The 26,353-nt window shown below is 37.8% G+C and overlaps 1 long non-coding RNA gene across 1 annotated transcript in view; it reads right to left on the minus strand.

The window, feature by feature from the left end:
• Positions 1–311: 311 nt before the first annotated feature.
• The window catches only part of LOC132012018 (uncharacterized), a 197,061-nt gene continuing 171,019 nt past the window's right edge, over positions 312–26,353 (minus strand). Inside the window, exons 4-5 of the long non-coding RNA XR_009402506.1 lie at positions 12,759–12,829; positions 312–401 (exon numbers count right to left, since the gene is read on the minus strand). This is a non-coding gene — a long non-coding RNA (uncharacterized LOC132012018). The remainder of the gene's footprint in view (positions 402–12,758; positions 12,830–26,353) is intronic.

The raw sequence follows: 26,353 nt of genomic DNA on the forward strand, positions 1-26,353 counted from the left end.
CACCAGGGAGCTATTTTAAAATGCAGGCTCCTAGGGCCCACTCCAATTATTCTGATTAAGTCAGTCTAGTATAAAGCCCAGGAATCTGTATTCTAACAAACACCTAATAAAGCAAGAGTGGGTAAACTATTTCCTATAAGCCAAATCTGGCTCACTGACCGGTTTTGTACTTTCCTTAAGTTAATAATGGTTTATTTTTAAATGATTGAAAAAATGTCAAAGAAAAAATTTTATGATATGAGAATATTCAAATTTCAGTGTTCACTGGTAAAGGTTTTGTTTTTTTTAAAGAACTTTATTTTTTAGAGCAGCTTCACTTTCACAGCAAAACTTAAAGTACAAAAGTTTCCATATATTCCTTGTCCACATATATGCATAGCTTCCCCCATTTTCAACACCCCCTGCAAAACACAAAACACATTTATTACAATGTATGAATCCACACTGACATATCATTATCACCCCAAAGTCCATAGTTTACATTAAGATTCACTCTGGATTTTGTACATTATATGGGTTTGGATAAATGTATAATAACATGTATCCATCATTTAATAACATACAGAATGTTTTCACTGCCTAATATGAATACAGTTTTATTGGAACACAGCCATATTCTTGTTTACATCTTATCTATGGTTGCTTTCATAATATAACAGCTAATCCTAGTAGCTGCAACAGAGACCACATGGCCCACAAAGTCTAAAATATTTACAATCTGGCACTTTACAGAAAACGTTTGTTGATCCTTGACTTAAAAGATCCTGTTGCAGGTCATGAACTCAGGGCCCTGGGATCGAGTCCCGCATCGGGCTCTCTGCTCAGCAGGGAGCCTGCTTCCTTCTCTCTCTCTGCCTGCCTCTCAGTGTACTTGTGATTTCTCTCTGTCAAATAAATAAATAAAATCTTTTAAAAAAAAAAAATAAAAAGATCCTGTTGCAGTATCAGAGACCTCAGCTTGAGGTATCCTTAATAAGATTCACCGAAATTTGATGCTGCCTAAATTTTATTTCTTTTATTCATGTCTTAAAGATACAGGTAGTCGGGGTTTTGGGTATCATTTGTTATCATATAACACTACACTACAGGTAGTGTTGTAAGTCTTCTTCCCTTTCCTCAATCCCTTCTCTACCTCCTCATTCTCAGCAGATACCTCACTTCTCACCTTATTAAGAGCACGGAGCCCATTTATAAGTTACTTATTTCACTTCCTTTTACTCCTATGTGAAACTAGAACTATTAGGAAAAAAAAATAAAAAACAAAATCCCAAAAGGCCTAGCAGTTATCTTCAGTGTCTGGGGAACCTGTGCTCAGATCCCAGCTCTGCAGTTACTTTTTTTGTGATCCCAGGAAAGGCCTTAACCTCTAGGTCTTAATCATATATAAATCTGGCTGACAAGCCCAACTCAGAGAACCGCCATCAAGGTTAAGTGAAACAATATGGACTTGGCACAGAGCAGGCCCTATGAATGAAGGAATGAAGAAAATGCTTTCTTCATTCCATCTGACACCAAAATACTAATAGGTCACATTTATTGAAAGCATACTGTGTGTCAGATATCTTATAGTCATTACCTCTTTAAATTTTGACAGGAAAAATAAATTTTAAAAGTTTTGACAGAAATACCCAGATGGGGGTTCTTGGGTGGCTCAGTTGGTTAAGCATCTGCCTTTGGCTCAGGTCCTGATCCCAAGGTCCTGAGATACAGCCCCACAAGGGACTCCCTGCTCAATGGGGAGTCTGCTTTTCCCTCTGCCCCTCCCCCTGCTCATGCACACATGTTCTCTTTCTCTCAAGTAAATAAAATCTTAAAAAAAAATTCCCAGATAGAAGCTAAACCATATTATCTACCCAAACATATTTCATTTACCCACTTTCCACTCTCAGTTCTCACCTCTGATGACTTTACTCCTGTCCACATAGTCATACACAGAAACATGCTCCTCTCATCCCTGAGGCAATCTCATATTAAGGTGTTTCTCCCCCTTTCCTAAAACTATAAAAAAAAAAATCCCACTCATGCCTCAACTGCTTACAACTTGGTTTCTTTTGTTTGGTTCAATCTATGAAAAACAGCTATTCCCATTTAGGAACAAATGGTTTCCAAGATTATCAATAATTATTAGCTGCCAAAAATAGATGGCATTGTGTTGATACTTACTCTGCTTTGTAGCCAATACTATTCTAATCACCAAAGATTAAACAGCCACGAAACAAAACTCTCTTTGGCTGCCATAACAACTTACTCTGGTAGCTTCCCTTTGTTCTTCTGAGCACTATTTTCAGTCACCTTCATTGGCCTCTACCCTCTTTCCCCATTCCTTTCTCTTGTCCTCTCTAATCTTCTCTTCCCTCTTCATTTTACTTTATAGGACCTTGGCTTCAACTACCAGTACTATGAAAATCTAAATTAGCTGTGTCTGGTCCTAACATTAAAATTTTCTTTAAATTTTTTATCCTTTTTCCAAACCATGGGCAAAATATTTATTCATACTTCAAACTCAAGCAAGGGCAAAAACAAAGGTCCCTTAAATTACAAGCTTTACTACAAAGCTGTGATCACCAAGACAGCATGCAGAGAGTCCAGATATGGACCCTCAAGTCTATAGTCAAATAATCTTTGAAAAAGCAGGGAAAAAAATATCCAGTGAAAAAAGATAGTCTCTTCAATAAGTGGTGCTGGGAAAATTGGACAGCTACATATAGAAGAATGAAACTCAACCATTCTCTTACACCATTCATAAAGAGAAACTCGAAATGGATGGAAGACCTCAACGTAAGGCAGGAATCTATCAAAATCCTAGAGGAGAACATAGGCAGTATAACCTCTTTGACATCGGACACAGCAACTTCTTTCAAGACATGTCTCCAAAGGCAGAGGAAACAAAAGCAAAAATGAACTTTTGGGGCTTCATCAAGATCAAAAGCTTCTGTACAACAAAGGAAACAGTCAACAAAACAAAGAGACAATCCACAGAATGGGAGAAGATATTTGCATATGACACTACAAATGGCTGATATCCAAGATCTATAAAGAACTCCTCAAACTCAACACACACAAAACAGATGATCACGTCAAAAAATGGGCAGAAGACATGAACAGACACTTCTCCAAAGAAGACATACAAATGGCTAACAAACACATGAAAAAAATCATCATAAGCCATCAGGGAGATTCAAATCAAAACCTCATTGAGATATCACCTTACATGAGTTAGAATGGCCAAAATCAGTAAGACTGTAAACAACAAATGTTGGAGAGGATGTAGAGAAAGGGGAACGCTTTTACACTGTTGGCAGGAATGAAAGTTGGTGCAGCCACTTTGGAAAACAGTGTGGTTATTCCTTAAGAAATTAAAAATAGAGCTACCCTATGACCCTGCAATTGCAGGGTATTTACCCCAAAGATACACTATGACCCTGTAGTTGCAGGGTATTTACCCCAAAGATACAGATGTAGTGAAAAGAAGGGCCATCTGTACCTCAATGTTTGTTAATAGCAGTAATGGCCACAGTCACCAAACTGTGAAAAGAACCAAGATGCCCTTCAACAGATAAATAAATAAAGAAGATATGGTCATATATACAATGGAATATTATGCAACCATCAGAAAGGATGAATACCCAACTTTTGTATCAACATGGATGGGATTGGAGGAGATTATGCTGGGTGAAATAAGTCAAGCAGAGAAAGTCAACTATCATATGTTTCACTTACTTGTGGAGCATAAGGAATAACATGGAAGATATTATGAGAAGGAAAGGAAAAGTGAGTTGGGGTAAATCAGAGGGGGGAGACGAAGCATGAGAGACTTTGGACTCTGAGAAACAAATTAAGGGTTTGGGAAGGGAGGGATTGGGGAATGGGTGAACCTGGTGGTGGGTACTAAGGAGGGTACGTATTGCAGGGAGCACTGGGTGTGGTACATAAACAATAAATCTTAGAACACTGAAAAAATAAAATAAAAAAATTTAAGTCTTTCTCCTGAATTCTTTTCTTTGCTAAATGATGCCATCATTCCCTGAGAGTTAAACTCATAGAATCATCATTTCTTTCTTTTTTTTTTTTTTAAGATTTTATTTATTTATTTGACAGACAGATCACAGGTAGACAGAGAGGCAGGCAGAGAGAGAGGAATGGAAGCAGGCTCCCTGATGAGCAGAGAACCCAATGTGGGGCTTGATCCCAGGACCCTGAGATCATGACCTGTCCTGGGATCATGACCTGGGCCGATGGCAGAGGCTTTAACCCACTGAGCCAAACAGGTGCCCCATAGAATCATTGTTTCTTTCTTACTCTCCAATACCTTGACCCCAGCAGCTGCCTCCTGTTTATCTCTAAAAATGTTTCTCCTGTCTCCTTATCCTCAAATCTTCACTTCCCAATCCATCTTTAATCCTTACAGTTCTAATTCTTCCCCACTGCTGCAGTAAAATGGGCCCTGCTTACATCACTGATACTCTTTATGTTGCAAAACCCAACAGACTGATTTCAGGTCTCCTTTAACGCTGTTCCTTTATTAATATTTGAAACTATCATTCTCTCTCTTTTTAAAAAAATTTTTTTTAATTTATTTTTTTATAAACATAATGTATATTTAGCCCAGGGGTACAGGTCTGTGAATTGCCAGGTTTACACACTTCATAGCACTCACCATAGCACATACCCTCCCTGATATCCATAACCCCACCATGCTCTCCCTACCCCCCTACCCCCAGCCCCCCTCAGTTTGTTTTGTGACATTAAGAGTCTCTTATGGAGAAACTATCATTCTCTCCTTCTTAAACATTTACTCACTTGATTTCTAGTTTCCTTCATACACACCCCACCTATGTGATCTCTTATCATTAGTATTTCCCTCTGTTACACAATTTATTTACATTACACACTTGGCTAGGAGCTCCTTGAGATTAGACGTCCTATGCCTGCTAATACATCACAAGCACAAAGTAAATATCTATTAAATTAATGAGTGAATTAATTTTCTTTCTGTTAATTATATTCTTAGTGTCACCACTCTGATTGAGCCTCAGGTTGCCTCTCACCTGGCCCATTACAAGAGTTTCCTAATCAGCTTCCTCACTTTCAGTCTGCTCCAAACATTTCCAGGTATAGTTGCCAAGTACATTTTCCTATTTTAGTATATGTGCTGCTAAAGCGAGCACCCAAGTACATTTTCCTAATACAGATCTCTGGATCATGTCAGAAACCATTCAATTACTCACAAAATTAAACCAAACCTATGAACTTGGAATTCAAAGCCACCAAATTAAAAGTCCAGTGTTCCCTGCATGGTCTTCTAAGGCTATTATATAATAGTAACCCAATACCCAACATGGCCTTTCAAGTTCCTTGTGCTTTGGTTCCCAAACTCCTTCTGTTGCAATTTTTTTTTATCCTTTAAGCTCTATTTTCTCCATAATACCTGTTTCTTCATAATTCCTGATCCTAGATGGCTAAATAACTTTTGATCTTCAATATTCTAATCCACATAGCATTGTATGTACTACTTCAGTGAGCCATAAGATTTCTAGTCTGTTGTTATCATTAGTGATTGGCCTTTTGAGTGATCTACTTTGCAAACTCCCTGAGAGCAAGAGTTATGCATTCTTCATCTTATGTTCTACTTCATAATGCATTTTCAACAAACACTCAGTAATTGATACTAAACTGTGTCATACATTTTAAAATACTTGCATTCAATTATTTCCTTTCTAAAAAATACTGCCCTTAATTCCCAACTTCTTCTCCATCTTCAACCCTAGCTCATCCTTCCCTTTCCCAGTGAAACTGCCTGAAAGGATTGTCATAGATGCTTCTCTTCTTTCATACCTCCCATTCTCTTCTTAGCCCACGGCAATCTAGTTTCTTGTCATCCCTCCACCAAAACAGTCTTGCAAAATCAATCACAAACTCTATGCCCTTTTTAGTCTTTAACTTACTTCACATCTCTGTTGCAAGATGATCCCAAGTTCCTGTCTTGAGCCCAGAACTCACCTGAGCTCCTTATTTACATAACCAGTTCTGTACTAGACATCTTCAGCTGACTGTCAAACCCAGCAGGTGCTCAATAAATATTTGCTGAGTAAAGAATACCTCCCCAACAATGAATTTTGGAACACACACAAACACACAAATTAAATTAAATTAAATTAAATTAAATTAAAAAAATATCTCCCCAACTTGCTCTTACTGGTTTAGATCAGTGTTTCTTAATCTATCTTATTCTATGTCCTCTATTTAATAAATATATAAAATCTTATGCTCCCCAGTACCAAATACATCCTGACATAGCTGCCTAACTTTCACCCAGAGGTTTTTGGGAGGCCAAAAATGATGAGTCTTCTGCATGTCTCCATCAGACATGAGACCAAGATGGTTCTATGGAGCATTAGTTTCTGATGTTTAAATTATTAAAACAGTAGAATTTGCTTAATTTTCCAAATATAAAATCCTAATATTAGGTATGTTTGATAGGCTTTTAAAAATAATATACAGCAGCCTGGAGATCCTGACAAGCCCCTTGGAGAGTCACCCTTCTTCTACTACTCATCCTCCTCCCAGATCTAGGAGCTCTCTAAGGCAGAGTACAATTCTAAAATTGTGTGACTTTAGGTTATAAACTGTTTAAATGTTGTGACCCCTAAGCATAGTGGGCACTAAAGAAATAAACACTTTAAGCAAATTATAGGAAAGTATCAAAACACAAGTAAATTATTTTAAAATTTAGTTTATATCTAGAACTTCCCCTTCCTCTTCCTCATGTTCTCTCCTCTACACTCCCTTTACACTCCTTTTTTTTTTTTTTTAATATTTATTTATTTATTTTAGAGAGAGAGAGAAAGAGCGCAAGTGAACATGAGAAGGGTTGGTGCAGAGGGAGAAGGAGAGAGAATCTCAAGCAGACTCCACACTGAGTGTGAGCCCGATGCGGGACTCAATCTCACAACCATGAGATCATGGCCCAGCCTGAAACCAGGAGTCAGTCATTTAACCAACAGTGCCACCCAGATGCCTCCCTCCCTTCACATGCCTAACTTCAATTCCTCCCATTATTTTTTCTCATTTTCACTGTACTGATCACAGAGTATGCTATCCCTATAAGCAGCTTGAATTTATTTTTTTCTGGAGGCCAGAAAAAAAAACTTGTCCATTTTGGATCTTTTATGAGGAAATACAAATGACCATCTCATTGGCAATTCCTGGTAGTCCAAGTAGTCCAAAAACAATTGAAACTCAGCTAGTCTGGCTCTAGAACTTGTAATCCTAACCACTGTCCTGTTACTATCTAACTCACCATATAAGCCCTTGTGGGGCTCCATCCCAGGATCTTGGGATCAGAACCTGAGCCTGTTAATAGAGGTCTACTATGTGCTTAGAGGGACTTACTTCCAGATTTGGCTTCCACAGCAGAAGCTGGAGGGGAAGTCTTAACTTTCCTTGTGTTCACATCTCCATTTTATTGTATCCTACATTTGAATGGTTAGGATGCTAAACCACTCTGCTGGATGAAGTTCTCTGCTCTTCCTTCAGTTTATTAAACAAACAAACAAACAAACAAACACACCTTGAAAACAACTATGGGTTATTTTTTCATAGCACATTTTTGTTACTATAACTCTGTCTTTTCACCTCCAATGATCTAGCACACATTTAAGAGAGTTTGCTCTTCCAACAAAAGAAATCATACATTATTAAATTTGTTCTTATAACTGTCTCAGGGGAAGAAAAATATTACCATCTTTCATTTTCAGATCACTCTATAAGGAGTCTGTGAATATTAAAAGACACTTATTTTTAGCCTTCAATTCACTTTTTAAGGGCACACTCATTAGAGCTATGACAATATAGACAATTTTGGATGGCTGACAGATTGGACACCTTTTCCTAAAAGAGCTACACTGGCTGACAATCAAATTCAAGGCTCTAAGAACCTTGTAACATCAACTGTTTAAGCCAAAAAGTAGAATCAAAGACCTGAATAACTTAACCAAAAACTTACACAGAAAATATACTGATATGCAGGTAAATGACTCACCAAAAACTTTCTGAACCTGTGGTTCCAAAAAGTTTTGTAAAATGTTTCTCAATTTTCACTCCATACCCCAAAGTCCAAACAAATTAGATATGTTGAACCATTATAGTTGATTCATGTACTTCTCTTCAAATTTTCTAAAAGAAGTACACAGAAACTGAACTAAAAAAAGCTCTACTACCTAATCATGATTCAGTGTATCATGACCAGTCTAAACCTTTGTGATGTTAAAGCTAAGGACTTGTTTTCCACTTTTCAGTGTCTGTGGCCTCTTTCTTGTCATTAGCATTCTATTATCCTTTAGGTAAACTTGGCACTGTTTGTCTAATATGTAAATTAATAATATAGTTTCCTATTCCATGTACAAAGGAATTCATGGGATACTAGGTAAATTGTTTCTCTCTCCTTTACTGCTTTTCTCATTCTTAACTTCACCTTTCCCTCAATCCTTTCTATTTGAAGCCCCACAGAAAGGAGCATTTATAACTTTCACTATGGCATCCTGGACTCATCAGCAGGGCTGGCTACAACCAAAAGCATAATGAAATGTCTTTACCGAACAGAAAATGTGTAGTGGGATTTTTTTCAATTGCTACATAATCCTCACTACTATTACGTTTTTAGGAAGGCTTCTGGGGATGTGTTAAACACAGCATTAGGCTAAGATATGCAAGTTTAGTTTTAGGAGCTGGGGCAAAACCATATTGCTCCTGCACAATAGAGGTATAAATAATTTAAATATAGAGAAAGGGGGTCCCAAGAATAGGGAAAACATGTAGGGAAGCTGGATGGAGCCTGAGGGAAGAGGGGTCAAAGAACAAAATCTCCAGTGTTGGCAAACTAAGAAGGTACTTCACAAAAGAGAATATTCAATAGGGATATTTCAGTGGTTTGAAAAGTAATCTCCCCACCCACCCCCACCTCATCTCTCCTTCAGTAAAAATATACTATAAATTTTACTGAGTAAAACCTACTGTTCACTCACTCTTTGTGAAGGGGTACTCTATTAGAGAACCTCAATGAAAGCTGAGATCTGTGGCCATGGGTTGGCCTTGGACAAAAAGAGAAAGATGTTCTCTATGTGTAGGAGACTGAGGGACAGCTACATCTCTGTTGCTCAAGGGAGGCCCAGGATATGATGCCTGCATTTAATCTACATAGCAACATGCTTTCTGAATAACTAGAGCCAATCACTGAATCTCTCTGATTCTGTGTTTTCACCACTGTAAAATGAAAGTAATGATAACAAATTTTGGGGTGGTTTTGAGAATCATGGCTAATATGTATAAGATACACACCATATGGAATTAACCTTTTGATGATATTTTCTTTTTTTTTTTTTTGCCATTTTTATTGTAGCTGCTAAAAACTCTGACCAAGTCTATGCCTCAAAAAAACCCACAAAACAAAAACAAAAAAACTTCGAAATGTATGGCCTTCATATGTATGTTATTTTTCTTCCTGAGTCTTAAACTAATTTATATTTTCTCTATTCCTAATTGTTTAGCTATTATTTATACCTATGTATTACATTCTAACCTACATCAAAGCCCTATAAAAAGTGGTATGTGTGTATGTGACAGAGTTTTTCTTCCTTATGTTCCCAGTTTCCCCATACTGAATTTTAGGGCATAATGGAAGTCTGTGAATTTTCTTCCACTCCAGATGCTGCTGCCGTCCTTGCAGTTTCATGGAGTTGTCTGACCAATAATTGGAATGACCTTGGCATTGATCAAAACTTGCCCTGTACTCTCTTGCCTTGTCCCCTTTGTCATAAAAAGGTGACTCTAATATAGTATTAGCAGTGGAGCATGTATGTGGAAACCTGGTCTTATCTTCTTTGCCATTATGTCATCACCATCTTAGCTGACCAGACCCAACCATCATATTCACGGCAAAATGTCTGCCCATCCATAGGGGCAAGAAAAAAAAACAAACAAGGGACAGATAATGTTCTCATTTGACACCTGAGAGAAGCGAGGCCCAAAGATGTTAGTGATCAGCCCAGAGCTTGCATCAACACAAAACGGGAATTAAAACCAGGCCAACCATTTTCCTTCATTCTGATCACTAGAGAATGTGACCTCTTAACACATGTTGATTAGTCAAGCAATCTATAGCTTGTCAGTACATCAAAGCATGGGCAGATTTACTTGATCCTGCTGAAGATTATAAAAGAACAATTTGCAGATAATAGCATCTACTGACAGAGCTTAAGCAGGGGGCAGGACTCCTATCCTACCCTGGAAGGATCGGGCCGCATGAGCCTCATCTCCACCTTTGCATTCTATTGCCCCATGAAATCACTGAAACCTCAATACCACTAGTGTAATAAAAACGTAGCCCCTAGTTCCTAACATAAAGCCCAAGGCACTTTTAATTTTACATAAAGGAAAACAAAACTTTTAAATCAATATCAGATGCTTTTGACGCTTAACAAGTGTGTTCGTTTTTTCCTTTCCTCAGAGAACTTCTAAAGACACCACAAAGATCTGGACTTTTAAACATTCTAGGAGTCGTGTTTGTTTGTTTGTTTGCTTGGGTTTTTTGGCTTAGCAAAGGGTGCAATATTATCAGTTGCTATATCTAGAAACACAAGCCCTACAAACAAAAAATTTGGGAAGTTTCCCCTTGCCCTAGTGGTTAGGTAGAAAATATTTAGCTCTCCAGTACCCAAAAATGCCAGGTGCTTACAGGATAATGCTTGTATCTATATATTGAGGGGAAAAGGAAATAGTCATGCTCCACTAGCAATATCTTTGAAACAGTTAATCCTCGATAAACTGAGCAAGCAGGAACCTTAGCTGATTTTCAGGCCTGATTATCTATTCCTTAACATGTCTTTACACACAGGCTTTATAACTATATCAAGATAAAATATCTCTAGCTTTTACCAAAAGTATTTAATAATAACGCAAAGAGAAATTTGGCAAAATGCTTTTAAGATTGACTAGATATGAAACAAGTAAGCAAAAGACAAAGTATTACTGCCAGGTACTAATATGGACTAGCAAAAACAAGAATGACACTACTAAATAATAAACTTTTTTTAAAAGCTAAGAAAAGCAACAATTTTAACAACAAGCTTAATTTACATAAAAGGGAATGAAATCAATATTATGAGAAAAAACTGCATAAATGGTATAATTAATTATATCTCTCGAACAAAAGATCTTTATAATGTGCTTCTATCAATCTAAGATTGTAGGCAATGATTATGATAGCACCATACACATTATCTAGAACATCATGTCCATGCAGACAACACAACCATCCAACTTGTTTTCACAGGAACAAACCATACTTAGATCCATCAAGAAGGGCACCGATTAGTTTAACTCTTCTCCCTCCCACCCACTCCTCAGGTTTTAATTATCTGTTGTATAGCAACTGTTGTAAATTATGGGTAACAACAACCTGGGAACTTCAATACCAATATAAACCAATACCCCACTGCCACCTTCTTGGCAGTTTGCCATGTGTGCTATTTTAAAGTTAGGCATTAGGAGGCAGCAAATGGCTCAAAACCACAGGCAAAGATAAATATTGTAGGAAGTTGGAAAAGAAACCCAAAGCTGCAAAGGCAGAGAAAACAGACCTCATCTTAAACACAGACTTCCAGGAAGTCTCATAACAAATTTAGATTTGTTACGAGGAACAGCTAGAAGGGAAAAGGGTTTGGCTTTCGTGGACAGCGCTGTAAAACTATCTGGAATCCATTCCCCATTTCTACAGCTCTAAGAAAGGCAGATGGTCGTCTGAAGGGTTAAACAATACAAGTCTTCGTTTCATTTAATCTTGTTTTGTTTCTTGGCTCCAGAAACAAAGGTCTCGGGTTGCCTACCTGGAATTCTCAGGTCACACCTGCTTTGGGCAATGCCTATGTTAAATGCATATGCTGTTGAAGCCATCACTGAGACATTAGAACTGATTCCATCCCACATCCCTTCATTCTGACTAAGGTATTTGCATATTTAAAACATGCACCATAGTTACTTAGAAATGCCAATGCTGCATCTACATTAAAAAAAAAAAAAAAATCCTTGTGACATGTGCTCTAATTCCAAGAACTATGTCTTCATATAACACATATCTGTCTTATTTTGGGGAAGATGAAAACAGACTTTTTACTTTCTTAAGGGAGAAAATATCTCTAAATGAAGCATTGTTATTTTAGTTAGAATGCTTGACTGAATTATAAGACATGTAGCTTAAACCACCTTAAAAACTCTTGCCTCTCTCTGGATATTTATTTTAAAAAAATAAACTCATGTAATTTACAGAAGAATTTTATTTCAAGCACAAATAGAAAAGTCTTTAGAAAATATGACTGCTAGGGATCAAAACTATAAATGTGTGAGGAAGATTGTGTGTTGTATAAAAAAAGAAAACATCTCCAAAGATAGTTCCCTACAATTTTTGCATTGTTTCTTAAACTGTTCTGCTAAGAATGCATATATTATGTGCCATACAATACTTAGCTATCAGAATATACAGGATAGAGCAGTAATGAAAAACACATTCAGTATTATGATAATAATATTGTGATAAACAGTTAAACCAAACCAAAAGTAACTGCTATCAAAAAATGCAAATGCTCCACAAAACCTCTTTTCCATCTAGGCATGCATGATGATTCCCAACTCCTCCAATAACCAAATTTCAGTTTTATTACAACTGACTATTAAAGTAATTGAAGAAAATATCACACATTACTTACTGTTTCTGAGATTTCTATGCCATCCTTCTGAATTCAAAGGGGATGAAGAAGAATTACTGCCACAAGGAAATCTAGCAGGCAAAAAGAGGAAAAATAGCAAGTATTAGTTGTCTGAAATACTAACGTCTTCAGATCTTCCCACAAGATCCCAAAGCAAAGAAGAAAAAGGAAAAGTTGGAGAAAAACATCACACACATCCCAAGCCGACTTTCTCCACAAACCCATGCAGCTCCAAACTTTAAAGTAAAGGCTCAAATTGTTGAGCATCCTGATTGAGCAAATATCCGACTTCGGTATCACTGGTTACGTACACAATTTCAGTAAGACGAATGCATCTCCAAAATTATGGTTACTTTAATGTATTATCCAGATTTTCCCCCTGTTTCTCTCTCTTTCTCCCTTTTCCATTCACATTTTTCTTCCTACAAAATGCACATAGGTCTGTTCTTCCTTGTACCCTGAGTCAGGCCTGGCTTTGAAATGCATTTCAATCTCTCAACACAGACTGCTTTCATTGCATTTAGAGTCCCACTAAGGCCCAGCTTTAAAAGCTACTGATTCTTTTTTTCTTTAGCCTTCCTCACAAAGGAAGGGTATTTTGTAAATTACCAGCTCGTTCAGATCAACAAAAGGTACTTTCATAGAAAGCCCCATTTGATTTTGCTCAAATTTGATTACAAGGATGGAGAAAAGGAAAGGAAGTCAAAAAGAAAAACCCCAGATGGCTTTTTCATTCATCTCAGTGAATGAGCTTTATCTGTGCCTTTTGAAACTGTAGCAGTGGAAAAGCATTTCTGTTGGCTTAAAAAACTTGACAAAAATTATTGGTTTGCCATTTCTCATGTAACAGCCATTGGGAACTGGATGAAAAGACTTTTTCATGGGATCGCCTGCTTGGATCAAAATAATGGAGATTAGGTATTTCATTATAAATTACAGTGGGAGATAGAGCAGGCTGTCATATTAATAGCAACCTGCTCATGGCCTTCAATGGTAGCTATTCTCCTAGACAAAGGACCAAGGGGGTTGTCTATTGAACTTGTACTTTAGGCCTGATCAATTTTCTATCATCAAGGCAAAAGGTGAGATGACTAACAAAGGAATTCACACATGAGTGACCTCATAAGCCTACAGATAAAACAGCTTAAAGAAGGAAAATACATCCTGAAATTATGGATGATAAACTATATAAAGAAGAAGAAGACGAGTCTGAGAGCAGGAAAAGGAAAGAGCAATGGTCTATAATTCTCCTCTCTCTTCTTGGCCAAATGGACACATTAAAAGCTACTTGTTTTCAGCTGCAGATAATTGCAGCATTTGGGTTGCAGTGGTCGGCTCTAAATCCTTCAGACCACTTTTTTTTTCCTCAGCACAGCTCCAGTCATTTCGCTCTTAACAACAGCATTGTGTTCAAGACAAAGCTTCTAGCAAGAGTTACACTTAAAAATAAAAACTAAAAAGAATCACAAGCAACACAGGCTTCCAGATATTAGACTCTGCATTTGTTATTTGCTTCAGGTTTCCAGCCTCTCGCCTGCCTCTCGTACACTGAATTGGAATCTAAAGCTTTTCAAAGACTAAGCTGTACCTGAGACTAAAAGACAGAATCTTAACAAAGCAGAATGAAATGTGCGATTCCATGAAGACTTCTGGAAGAGAGTGAAGATAAAATACTAATCCAAAGAACTAGAGCAGGACAGGTGATTAATTTTCATCCAATCACAAGATATAATTTAGATTCCAAATTGAAGTTGTCCAAATCATTGTAGAAATTGCTAAAATTGTCTTCCCTGTTATATTTCCATGGAATTTTCTTCAACTTTTCTTTTAAAAAAATAATAATTGGCATTTCTGCCTTCATGTCTCAGTGTTCCTTGAATTCAGGATGGTAACAGAGAATTTATACTCCAGAGATAAAGCCCAGGTTACCAAAGGTCACTGTTACCTGGAGATGCAGATACTCTGTAAAATTCTGCATACTACATAAAACTAATGCATAGTAAAAATATATGTGAGCTCGGCGCCTGCCTGACTCAGTCTGTTAAGTGTCTGCCTTCAGCTCAGATTATGGTCTCAGGGTCCCGGGATTGAGTCCCTCATTGGGCTCTCTGCTCAGCAGGGAGTCTGCTGCTTCTTCCTCTGCCCCTTCCACTGGCTTGTGCCCTCTTTCTCTCAGATAAATAAATAAGTTAAAAAAAAATACTTGTGAGCAGGATATATTTTTAGTATGCTGAGGTTTTTTTTTTTAAACCAAAGAGTAGTATAAGATTATTAATATAAAAGGACTTCCAACTGCCTAAAAGTTTGAGAAAATACCATAAATATCACCTGTGACAGCAGCTGTCAAAATAAGGCTAAATATGAAAAGGCACTCTGGACAGGTGTAATGACCCCCCAAATCTTGGGTACAAGCAGTCTTAGTACACACTCACCCATGTAGTAGTGATGACATAAGGAAGGTCTTTATATGTAGTTTAATAAAACGATATAGTATAATTTGAGGCATATATACAAATGATTCTGAATTTGTATAAAATTGTCCTTTGTTTTTTTTAGAAGAACCTTGGATCCCTCAACTATTTGAACTATTCAGAGGGACCTCAAAGTTATTAATGAGGAATTAAACAACACTGGTTGAAGCCATTGTGCAGGAAAGCTCCTCTTATTAGTGGTGTAAATGTGGATGGGTTTAAGTTTCCAGAGGGTAACTGGCCAGCATTCTTCAAAAGTTTGAAAGCCCTCATAACTCTTGGCCTAGTTATTCCCCCTTTAGGAATCTTCTGAGTAGAAACCATCAAAAATGCAGATAAGGATTTTGTTTTCCACAAAGATACTTATACAGTGAGTTATATAGTAACAGGACAGTGGTTAGGATTACAAGTTCTAGAGCCAGACTAGCTGAGTTTCAATTACAATTTGACCAACTTCCAATTACAACCTTATAACTTTGGTAATTAACCTCTGTATCTCTCACTTTTCTTACCTATAAAATGGGGATTTTTAAAGTGTGTTATGAGAATTAAATGAGTTAATATATATAAAAACTTAAAAAGTGACTAACACTGTTAAATACTAAATAAGTATTAGATATTGTTATTATTATTATAAATATTCAAAATCTGGAAAATTATTAACTCAACTGTAATAAATAAATACAATAGAATGCAGTATGCCAGTTTGGGATGTTTTTTAATGACATGGAAAAATAATCATACTTAGTGAAAAATTTAGTATTCAAAAATCTATATTACATGACTTCAACTATATCATATTTATGTGCATTAAGTGGCAATAGTATTTATTCCTGAATAATGTAGTTTCAAGTGATATTTATTTTTCTATAGTTTTTTAATATTTATATTTTGAATGAAAATTTTTAATTTAAAAAAATTTTTAATTTTTAAAATATTTTTAAAAAATCCTTTTAAAAAAGATTTTATTTATTTATTTGAGAGAGAGAGAGCATAAGCAGGGGGAGGAGAAGGGGCAGAGGGTGAGGGAGAAGCAGACACCTTGCTGAAAAGGGAACCTGATGTGGGCCTCGATCCCAGGACCTGAGCCCAAGGCAGATGTTTAACCAACTGAGCTAACCAGGCACCTCCCCCAAATTCTTATTTTTATAAGAGTTAGTTTATGAAGAAATAGAACTAGGAGGGGCCCCAAAGAGCATGCAGTGTTTATCCAATAGAGATAGACCAGGACATGGGGAAAGTCAGAACCTAGTTCTTAGTTCTTAGCCCTAAGATCTGGAGATGAGATATGCTTCAATAACTGAGAACTAAGCTTGAACTCTAAAATCTGAAAAGCAAAATCCAAGTATAATATATCCACAAAATTCCCACCTGAAGAAGCTGCAATTATGTGGGTTACCAAAAATGTCTGAAATAAGAGAATCCAGCAAAATGACTCAGGGATGAACTCGGGGAGATACACACATGCCAACATACACAGGATATATGTAACACAAACAACTTTGATTCAGTTAGGGACAAAAGACAAAGCCAAGGAATCAGAAACATAAGAATTTTCAACAACAGGGCCAGAGGAGTGACCTAATCAATTGCAGTGGCAGCTACATATAGAAACTGTAGGGTACAACCGAGGAAAAGACTCTTTATGGGAATGTCTAGAAAGGGGACTAAAGGCCAAGAAGTAGGCAGCTGTTGCTTTCTCTCTTCCTATCCATGGGGAGCTAGAACCTTAAGACAGAAAGAGAAGTTTATGGAAGAGCAGAACCCTGCCCCCAACCCCGCTGGGCCTTTTGACAAGCCTGATCTAGGGGGTAGGGGAGTTGGGGGAAGGGCAGAAAAATGGGGGAGCCTAGTAATTGGGCTTTTTTAGTCTTTAGTAACTAACAGTGACTGGAAGTTACCAAAATCTCCCAAGGTATTATTGAGAATCAGGAATGTGACAGAGCATAGCTGAAGGTAAAGAAAGCAGAACTGAATTACTGAGTATATGACTTACATGTGTATTGTGCCTTTACTGCAAGAAAAAGTGTCAAAGCTAAGTGCTAGAACTTTTGAAGAAACTTCAGTTAATAAGGAGCAACATTTAAGAATATGAATATGCCATATGATCCAAAAGTTCCATTTCTGGATATATATCCAAAAGAACTGAAAACAGGGACTCAAATAGATACATTCATGTTTATAGCAGCATTATTCACAATAACCAAAAGGTAGAAGAAACTCAAGGATCCATAACAGATGAATGGATAAACAAAATGTGGTATATGTGATGGAACATTATTTAGTCTTAAAATGGAAATTCTGATACATGCTACAACATGGATGATTATTGAAGATATTATGCTAACTGAAATAGGCCAGATGCAAAAGGACAAGTACTGTATGATTCTACTTACATGAGGTACTTATAGTAGTCAAATTCAAAGAAACAGAGTAGAATGGTTGCCAGAGGCTGGGGGAAAGGGGGAATTTAGAGTTATTGTTTAATAGATACAGAGTTTCAGTTTTGCAAGATTAAAAAAGAGTTTTGAAGATGGATGGTGGTCATAGTTGCACAATGAAGTGGATGTACTTAAGACCACTGAGCTTTACACTTTAAAATTATTAAAATGGTGAATTTCATGTTAGACATCTTTTACAAGTTTTAAAAGAATATTAAAAAATACAATAAATAAAATTTTAAAAAGAATATGAAAATGTTGCTTCCTGAACTCCAACTCTTTCATCTTATTATCATCCAATGGCAAGGAAAGGAAGAGGAAGGGAGACAGTGAGAGAAAGAGAGAGAGAGAGAGAGAAAAGGGCTGCTATGTTCAGTTAGTTGTGCAATCTGTACAGTTCACCCAGAGACCATGATGGGGAAAATGTGGGTAACTCCTGCCAGGAGTTAGGCTGACCAAATGGTAGGTCCTAGGGCTGTACTTTAATAGGGAAGGGAGGAAGGGTGCAATTTTGTGACTCATCCACCCAGAAGGAATATCTTTTATTAATCTGTGGTTGGCACTGCATGTGTCAACAGGCCATGGAAGGAAGCCAGACTGCTATGTGGACAGATTAAGAATGATAATTTAGATTGCGTGGCAGGGTTGGTTATGTGCTCTTTACCAATTAATTGGCCACCGACTCCCTGGGATAACCTTTTGCTTAGGAGTTTCATCATTGTCTTCTTCATAAGCTCTTCCCTGTCATCAAAAAAACCAGCAGTATCTCATGCACCAAAGCTTATGCTATGATATGAATAAAATAATATGTAATATATAATTTGGCTTCTTTAAATGAGGCAAGATAAATTGACTACAGGTCTAAAACACATGCTCTTCACTTTTCAGAACTATAGGGAACCCCATTCTTATACCACTTGTCTGTGGATGGTATTTAAAATTTACATTTTTAACCCTGACTTTCCACCCAAATGCCATATTTCATGTAAGCTACAGGACATTTCTAAATATACCCAGAATATCTATTTGCCCCATCCCAACAAAAAACAGCTCCCATTCCTAACTTCTCTGACTTTGTTCATGTGTGACCCTAAGTGCCCAGACCCATCATATTGGCAATATATTTGAATCCTTCCTTTTTGTTGTGCCTTACAATCAATATGGGTCCATTGATTCCTTGACATGTATATCCAGACCTTCCAGATCTTTCCCAAGGTCATATACAGTCCTGAAAATGTAATAGTTTCTTTGTGTTCTTTAATTGATCCTCTTGTCTTCTCTCTCTATGGCCTCATTTCAGGAAGAGCAGTAATTCCCTTGATTAACTCTCACTGTCTATCAACTTGTTTACTCATCTTTGTTGAAACTCTCCCTCTGTGGCTTCTTGGACTCCAGCCACTTCCCTGATTCTCCAATCCCTTCAGTTCTGTGTTCCTGACTCCACCAACTTCAGTGAGGGACTCTCCCCCATCCCCAAACAGCTCTTTGACTTGATCTTCTTCATACTACACATCCCTGGCCACCTCTCCCTCTTCAGGATCACCTATGATCTGTATGTCAATGACTCCCAAATCCACCCTCCAGCACCAATTGTAAAGCCAGCTCAACTTCAAGTTCAGTATGTAAAAGTTAACCTTACTGTCTTCCACAACTCTGCAAGGAATGAGGGAACAAGTGAGAGAGTGAGAGGATAAAGTAGGGGAGACAGAGAGAGAGAGAGATAGGGATAGGGGGAGAAAGAAAGAGAGATAAGAGAGAGAGCCCAAATATGCATTTGTCCCTTTCTAAACTCTTTAAAGATTTATTTTAGAGAAAGAAAGAGAGAGAGAGCAAGTAGGCAGAGGGGCAGAGGAAAAGAGAGAGAGAGAGAAAATCTTAAGGAGCCTACCCACTGAGCGTGGAGCATGATGTGGGACTTCTTCTCACCACCCTGAGATCATGACCTGAGCCAAAATCAAGAGCCTGACAGTCAACTGACTGAGCCACCCAAATTACCCCCCACTGTTTCTAGAATGGTAAAGTTTCTCAAGCAACAAATATCCATTCTTGTTGGTTCTTCTGTCTCAGCCTCTAATTAATCACCAAATCCTCCAAGTTACATCTTACAAATCAACCTATGGTTTCTCCTCTCCTTCTCAATTGAACGTGTATTATTCTAATTAGGATCTGAAGCAGTGAAGACTTAAGCAACTACAGCAACCTCCAAACTGGGCTTCCTCCCTAATCCTCAAAATTCATCCTCTACCTGGCCATTACAATGATGTTTTTAAAGCAACAATCCACCCATGTCATTACTCTTATTAGCCCTTTCAATGGTACCCAATGCCTTAGACCCTTACAAATCAAAATGCATCACCTGGAACCTTGTTAGAAATGCAGAAACTGGGACCTTACTCCAAGTCTAATGAATCAGAACTGCAGCTTACCAAGACCTCCAGGTGATTCATATAGCCATTCAACTTTGAGAAGTACTGGTCTAAAGAACAAAGTACTATTATTATAACTTCACCCATAGGTTCTTCACAACCTTCACAAACTGTTGCTCATCTATCTTCCCAATTTCAACTTGAGACCCCTCCCCTCCACACCACCTTTTCTGCCTCAGGATCTTTGTACAAGCCATTCTTTGCCCAGAACACCTTTTCCTACATTATTTGGAAATATCTGACTCATTTCTTAAGATTTAGCCTAAATGTCACATCTTCTTAACACCTGTCAAGACCAGAAGTTTTATTTCAAGAGAATAAAAAAGAATAGGCAAAGTTAGGAAATAGTATCTCTATCATTCCTAAGTACTTTCATGAAAAATTTTTTTAATTTTATATGTACAGATGCATATTGATCATGGTCTACAATGCATATTTTTTTACTACAAATAAAAAGCAAAAAAAAAAAATGCCTTCTCTAAATTTAGATGTTTTGTCAGGAAGGCCTCAGAATTTTGTCATATGTGCATACCACTTTATAAAAATGATTGGATTTTATAAAACTAAATTTCTGCATGTCTATTTTCTCATCATACCTTGAGTTACTTCAGGGTCAGAGATATAACTTTTCCACTTTTGAAAATCCAAATCCTAATATAATCAATGCTTACAGAATGAATAAATAAATTACAGGATTAATTAATTAAGTCCACTACAGTTCAGGAAAAGATAAGGAGTTTCTGGTGTTGAGGCAGGGAGTAACAGGCAGACAAGAGTCACACCTTCAGAAGGTGGTCCAGGGTCCAAGAAAAGGCTTCAGCTAAACTGACTTCAAATTTGAATCCCTGCTTTGTCCCTTACGACTGTGTCAACTTGAACAACTTACTTAACCTCACAGTCTCAACTTTCTCCTCTGAAAAAGAGTATTTTATATATTGAATTTTCCAAGTGGTATGATAAATGAGATAATGTGCATGATGTACTTAACACATTCTCTAGAACAAAGTAAGTGCACTGTAATTCTTTATTGGTAGAAGAATTAAATATCATAGGGGCTCCTGGGTGGCTCAGTGGGTTAAGCCTCTGCCTTTGGCTAGGGTCACGATCTCAGGGTCCTGGGATCGAGCCCCACGTCGGGCTCTCTGCTCAGCAGGGAGTCTGCTTCCCTTCCTCTCTCTCTCTCTGCCTGCCTCTCTGCCTGCTTGAGGTATCTGTCTGCCAAATAAATAAATAAAATATTTTTTAAAAAAGAATTAAATATCATAATATTTGCCACAGATCTGTGACATTGTAGGCATTCACAAACACTAATGATTGTAGTTGGGCAATTTATTGGGATTTTTAATATGACAGAATAACCTACTGAAAAATAATAAAATAATCTCATTTTCCATAATAATTTTAAATAATTACATGAGTATGTGTTTATATCAATTAATATAAATATTTATATAAAAATTAATTTACAATTTTCTTATTTTAACTTGGGATTAAAAATGGGACTCCCCATTCCCCACAGGAGAGTATCTTACTTTAATTCCATTTTCTAATGCACATTTCACTTTTAATTATTATATAATCTTTAATCATATGTTTATTATTTAGCATCTGTTTCCTCAACCAGAATATAGGCTGCATGAAGAAAGAAATACTGTCTGCTTTGATTACCAAGCACCTACATTAGTACCTGACAGACAGTAGGGAGAGTAAGCACTAAAAAAGTATTTGCTGAGTAAATGGATTATCAGCTAAGCCTTTATGTCCTTCAAATATGAGAGGGAGTTAATAGTCTTCTCTCGGGGAGGAGTCAAGATGGCGGAGAAGTAGCAGGCTGAGACTACTTCGGCTAGCAGGAGATCAGCTAGATAGCTTATCTAAAGATTGCAAACACCTGCAAATCCATCGGCAGATCGAAGAGAAGAAGAACAGCAATTCTAGAAACAGAAAAACAACCACTTTCTGAAAGGTAGGACGGGCGGAGACGTGAATCCAAAGCGACAGGAAGATAGACCCCGGGGGGAGGGGCTGGCTCCCGGGAAGCGGCGGAGCAACGGAGCACAAAATAAGGACTTTTAAAAGTCTGTTCCACTGAGGGACATCACTCCAGAGGCTAAACTGGGGCGAAGCCGACGCGGGGTCAGCGTGGCCTCAGGCCCTGCAGGGTCACAGAAGGATAGGGGGTGTCTGAGTGTCACAGAGCTTGCGGGTATTGGAACAGGAAAATCGGCTACAGAGACAGAGCCAACAGTAAGCTCACAGCTCGGTGTTACCTTGAACCAGCCACAGGCTCAGTGAGCTCAGAGTGCGGCCGGAGGTCAGGCAGACAAAAGTAACTGGGCGCTGTTCTCTGAAGGCGCACTGAGGAGTGGGGCGCTGGGCTCTCGACTCCTCCAGGCAGGAGACCAGGAGGCCGCCATTTGTATTCCCGTCCTCTGGAACTCTACCGAAAGTGCTCAGGGAACAAAAGCTCCTGAAAGCAAACCCGAGTGGATTACTCAGCCCAGCCCCTGGTAGGGCGGTGCAATTCCGCCTGGGGCAAAGACACTTGAGAATCACTATACCAGGCCCCTCTCCCAGAAGATCAACAAGAAATCCAGCCGAGACCAAGTTCACATACCAAGGAGTGCGGTTTCAATACCAAGGAGAGCAGCAGAATTCCAGAGGAGGAGAAAGCAAAGCACCGGAACTCATGGCTTTCACCCTGTGATTTTTTTTAGTCTTGCAGTTAATTTAATTTTTTTCTTTTTCATTTTTTTTTTCCCGCCTCCTGGCAAAATTTTTTTTTAACATTTACCCTTTTCTTTTTTAACGTTTTTTAACTAGTTTATCTAATATATATCTATTTCTTTTTTATATTTTTCTTTATTAGTTTTCTTTTTTTAAATTCTTTTCTTTTCTTTTTTTCTTTTTTTCTTTCGTCCTTTTTGAACCTCTTTTTATCCCCTTTCTCCCCCCTCACGATTTGGGATCTCTTCTGATTTGGTTAAAGCATATTTTCCTGGGGTTGTTGCCACCCTTTTAGTATTTTACTTGCTCCTTCACATATTCTTATCTGGATAAAATGACAAAATGGAAAAATTCACCACAAAAAAAAGAACAAGAGGCAGTACTGAAGGCTAGGGACCTAATCAATACAGACATTGGTAATATGTCAGATCTAGAGTTCAGAATGACAATTCTCAAGGTTCTAGCCGGGCTCGAAAAAGGCATGGAAAATATTAGAGAAACCCTCTCGAGAGATATAAAAGCCCTTTCTGGAGAAATAAAAGAACTAAAATCTAACCAAGTTGAAATAAAAAGAGCTATTAGAGGTGCAATAAAAAATGGAGGCTCTCATTGCTAGGATAAATGAGGCAGAAGAAAGAATTAGTGATATAGAAGACCAACTGACAGAGAATAAAGAAGCTGAGCAAAAGAGAGACAAACAGCTACTGGACCATGAGGAGAAAATTCGAGAGATAAGTGACTCCATAAGACAAAACAACATTAGAATAATTGGGATTCCAGAAGAAGAAGAAAGAGAGGGGGATCAGAAGGTATACTGGAGAGAATTATTGGGGAGAATTTCCCCAATATGGCAAAGGGAACGAGCATCAAAATTCAGGAGGTTCAGAGAACGCCCCTCAAAATCAATAAGAATAGGCCCACACCCCGTCACCTAATAGTAAAATTTACAAGTCTCAGTGACAAAGAGAAAATCCTGAAAGCAGCCCGGGAAAAGAAGTCTGTAACATACAATGGTAAAAATATTAGATTGGCAGCGGACTTACTCACAGAGACCTGGCAGGCCAGAAAGAGCTGGCATGATATTTTCAGAGCAATAAACGAGAAAAACATGCAGCCAAGAATACTATATCCAGCTAGGCTATCATTGAAAATAGAAGGAGAGATTAAAAGCTTCCAGGACAAACAACAACTGAAAGAATTTGCAAACACCAAACCAGCTCTACAGGAAATATTGAAAGGGGTCCTCTAAGCAAAGAGAGAGCCTACAAGTGGTAGATCAGAAAGGAACAGAGACCATATACGTAACAGTCACCTTACAGGCAAGACAATGGCACTAAATTCATATCTCTCAATAATTACCCTGAATGTTAATGGGCTAAATGCCCCTGTCAAAAGACACAGGGTATCAGAATGGATAAAAAAACAAAACCCATCTATATGTTGCCTCCAAGAAACTCATTTTAAGCCCGAAGACACCTCTAGATTTAAAGTGAGGGGGTGGAAAAGAATTTACCATGCTAATAGACATCAGAAGAAAGCAGGAGTGGCAGTCCTTATATCAGATCAATTAGATTTTAAGCCAAAGACTATAATAAGAGATGAGGAAGGACACTATATCATACTCAAAGGGGCTGTCCAACAAGAAGATTTAACAATTTTAAATATCTATGCCCCCAACGTGGGAGCAGCCAACTATATAAACCAATTAATAACAAAATCAAAGAAACACATCAACAATAATACAATAATAGTAGGGGACTTTAACACTCCCCTCACTGAAATGGACAGATCATCCAAGCAAAAGATCAGCAAGGAAATAAAGGCCTTAAACGACACACTGGACCAGATGGACATCACATATATATTCAGAACATTTCATCCCAAAGCAACAGAATACACATTCTTCTCTAGTGCACATGGAACATTCTCCAGAATAGAACACATCCTCGGTCCTAAATTAGTACTCAACCGGTATCAAAAGATTGGGATCATTCCCTGCATATTTTTAGACCACAATTCTCTAAAGCTAGAACTCAACCACAAAAGGAAGTTTGAAAAGAACCCAAATACATGGAGACTAAACAGCATCCTTCTAAAGAATTAATGGGTCAACCAGGAAATTAAAGAAGAATTGAAAAAAATCATGGAAACAAATGATAATGAAAATACAATGGTTCAAAATCTGTGGGATACAACAAAGGCAGTCCCGAGAAGAAAATATATAGCGGTACAAGCCTTTCTCAAGAAACAAGAAAGGTCTCAGGTACACAACCTAACCCTACACCTAAAGGAGCTGGAGAAAGAACAAGAAAGAAATCCTAAGACCAGCAGGAGAAGAGAAATCATAAAGATCAGAGCAGAAATCAATGAAATAGAAACCAAAACAATAGAACAAATCAACGAAACTAGGAGCTGGTTCTTTGAAAGAATTAAAAAAATTGATAAACCCCTGGCCCGACTTATCAAAAAGAAAAGAGAAAGGACCCAAATAAATAAAATCATGAATGAAAGAGGAGAGATCACAACTAACACCAAAGAAATACAAACTATTATAAGAACATACTATGAGCAACTCTACGCCAACAAATTTGACAATCTGGAAGAAATGGATGCATTCCTAGAAACATATAAACTATCAGAACTGAACCAGGAAGAAATAGAAAGCCTGAACAGACCCATAACCAGTAAGGAGATTGAAACAGTCATTAAAAATCTCCAAACAAACAAAAGCCCAGGGCCAGACGGCTTCCCAGGGGAATTCTACCAAACATTTAACGAAGAACTAATTCCTATTCTCCTGAAACTGTTCCAAAAAATAGAAATGGAAGGAAAACTTCCAAACTCATTTTATGAGGCCAGCATCACCTTGATCCCAAAACCAGACAAGGATCCCATCAAAAAAGAGAGCTATAGACCAATATCCTTGATGAACACAGATGCGAAAATACTCAACAAAATACTAGCCAATAGGATTCACAGTACATTAAAAGGATTATTCACCACGACCAAGTGGGATTTATTCCAGGGCTGCAAGGTTGGTTCAACATCCACAAATCAGTCAATGTGGTACAACACATCAAGAAAAGAAAGAACAAGAACCATATGATACTCTCAATAGATGCTGAAATAGCATTTGACAAAATACAGCATCCCTTCCTTATCAAAACTCTTCAAAGTGTAGGGATAGAGGGCACATACCTCAATATCATCAAAGCCATCTATGAAAAACCCACCGCAAATATCATTCTCAATGGAGAAAAACTGAAAGCTTTTCCGCTAAGGTCAGGAACACGGCAGGGATGTCCATTATCACCACTGCTATTCAACATAGTACTAGAGGTCCTAGCCTCAGCAATCAGACAACAAAAGGAAATTAAAGGCATCCAAATCGGAGAAAAACTGAAAGCTTTTCCGCTAAGGTCAGGAACACGGCAGGGATGTCCATTATCACCACTGCTATTCAACATAGTACTAGAGGTCCTAGCCTCAGCAATCAGACAACAAAAGGAAATTAAAGGCATCCAAATCGG

This window comes from Mustela nigripes, chromosome 2 (genome assembly GCF_022355385.1).
Source record: "Mustela nigripes isolate SB6536 chromosome 2, MUSNIG.SB6536, whole genome shotgun sequence".
Taxonomy (NCBI): Eukaryota; Metazoa; Chordata; class Mammalia; order Carnivora; family Mustelidae; genus Mustela; species Mustela nigripes.